Consider the following 2500-nt stretch of genomic DNA (forward strand, 5'->3'; position numbering starts at 1 on the left):
ACACACACACACACTGAAGACTGGAGTCACGTGCCAAAACACACACACACACACACATGTTCAGTGTGTGTTGATCTTCTCTGCCAAATAAAGAAGCCATGATTAAACATGATGTGTGTGTATGTGTGTGATGTTCACTGCAGCTTCCTCAAACACACACTGCAGCTCACACACCCCTGACGACAACTGTGTGTGTGTGTGTGTGTGTGAGAGAGAGAGAGAGAGAGAGCAGAGGAGTGGGAGTGTTTGCTTTTGTTTGTAAGACAAATAGAGAGAGTGTATGTCTGACGGAGTGTGTGTGTGTGTGTTGTGAGCGTGTGTTTGTGCCAGAGTTTTTTTGTGTTGTGAGTGTGCTTGCGTGCGTGTTTGTTGTAAGAGTGTGTGTGTTTGTTGTGAGTGTATGTGTGTATGTTTATTGTGAGTGTATGTGAGTGTGTGTGTATGTTTGTTGTGAGTGTATTTGAGTGTGTGTGTGTGTGTGTGTGTGTGTGTATGTTTATTGTGAGTGTATGTGAGTGTGTGTGTATGTTTGTTGTGAGTGTATTTGAGTGTGTGTGTGTGTGTGTGTATGTTTATTGTGAGTGTATGTGAGTGTGTGTGTGTGTGTATGTTTGTTGTGAGTGTATGTGAGTGTGTGTGTTAGTATGTGAGTATGTGTTTGATGTGAGTGTGTCTGTGTGTGTTTGTTGTGAGAGTGTGTTTGTGTATGTGTGTATGTTGTGAGTGCATGTAAGAGTGTGTGTGTGTTTGTTGTGAGTGTGTGTTTGTGTCAGAGTTTGTGTGTGTTGTGAGAGTGTGTTTGAGTGTGTATGTGCGTGTGTGTGTGTGTGTGTGTGCGGGTTTTTGTTGTGTGTGTGTGTTTGTTGTGAGAGTGTGTGTGTGTGTGCGTGATTTTGTTGTGTGTGTGTGTGTGTGTGTGTGTGTGTGTGTGTGTGCAGGTTTTTGTTGTGTGTGTGTTTGTTGTGAGAGTGTGTGTGTGTGTGCGTGATTTTGTTGTTGTGTGTGTGTGTGTGTGTTCCACTGATTCAGGTCAGTCATAATGAGAGCTGCAGATTGTCTCCTGATGATGTAAATATGAATCATTAACAGCTGAAATCAGCATTCTGTCATTATTACACACACGCACACACACACACTGCAGTTGTTTACACTCCAGATATCAGTGTTTGAGTCCTGAAGTCAAACCATCCCGAATGAATCTTTATTGAATCATTTTCAGATGAACGATTCATTTGAAGAGTTACAACTGGAGAATCACTTCATCAACCGTCAGCAGAAGAGCTGATATGAGTCAATCTGATTACACACACACACACACACATACACACACACACACACATTTTGCTCTCTCTTTCTCTCAAACACACATACTCTCTCACACTCTCTCACACACACGCGCACACTCTCCCTGGCCAAAGCCTGACTCATATCCTGTGTGTGTGTGTGTGTGTGTGTGTGTGAGGCAGAATGTGCTGCTGATTGTTTCCAGATTGTCTGTCTCTGGTGTTGCAGTGAGAGAGACTGACCGTCCGGCCGGCGTGTTGCTCTGCTCTCATTGACCCCTGATGAGTCCAGCACACCGTGACCTCTGACCTCTCAGCTCCTGACAGATGACAGCCGGAGACGCTGTTCCTCCACAAACACCATGATGGTGTGTGTGTGTTTGTGTGTGTGTGTGTGTGTGTGTGTGTGTGTGTGTAGATGGCCAGTGGATTCACTGCAATTAGCAGAAGGGTAAATGCACGAGTCTGGTGTAGATTAAAGGCTTGCGCCCACACACACACACACACACACACACACATATACAGTTTCAGTTCTGGCAGAGCAGCAAAGAAACTACAAATTCAGAAGAACAGAAGGAAAAGTTTGCTTTGTTTGGCCCAGAAAAACAAACTCATCAATGACATCATCACCATCTGTGACATCATTATCATCAGTGACATCATCACCATCAGTGACATCATCATCATCATCAGTGACATCATTATCATCAGTGACATCATCACCATCTGTGACATCATTATCATCAGTGACACCATAACCATCAGTGACATCATCATCATCAGTGACATCATCATCATCAATTACATCATCATCATCAGTGACATCATCACCATCTGTGACATCATTATCATCAGTGACACCATAACCATCAGTGACATCATCATCATCAGTGACATCATCATCAGTGACATCATCACCATCTGTGACATCATTATCATCAGTGACATCATCAGTGACATCATCATCAGTGACATCATCATCATCAATTACATCATCATCATCAGTGACATCATCATCATCAATTACATCATCATCATCATCATCATCATCATCATCAGTGACATCATCTCCATCTGTGACATCATTATCATCAGTGACACCATCATCAGTGACATCATAATCATCAGTGACATCATCATCAGTGACATCATCATCATCAGTGACATCATAATCATCAGTGACATCATCATCAGTGACATCATCATCATCAGTGACA

At 42.9% G+C, this 2500-nt stretch overlaps 2 protein-coding genes across 3 annotated transcripts in view; one reads left to right on the forward strand and one right to left on the reverse strand.

The window, feature by feature from the left end:
• Positions 1-112, forward strand: part of lhfpl2a (LHFPL tetraspan subfamily member 2a) — a 31038-nt gene extending 30926 nt beyond the window's left edge. For both annotated transcript variants that reach the window (XM_087299435.1, NM_205663.1), the window contains 1 exon segment: positions 1-112. This exon segment is cut by the window's left edge and continues 339 nt beyond it. The gene's annotated coding sequence lies outside the window, so the exon portion shown is untranslated.
• rad23b (RAD23 homolog B, nucleotide excision repair protein) overlaps positions 1-2500 on the reverse strand; it is a 250111-nt gene that overhangs the window by 76556 nt on the left and 171055 nt on the right. The window lies entirely within an intron of this gene.

Source organism: Danio rerio, chromosome 21 (genome assembly GCF_052040795.2).
Source record: "Danio rerio strain M-AB ecotype USA chromosome 21, GRCz13ab, whole genome shotgun sequence".
Taxonomy (NCBI): domain Eukaryota; kingdom Metazoa; phylum Chordata; class Actinopteri; order Cypriniformes; family Danionidae; genus Danio; species Danio rerio.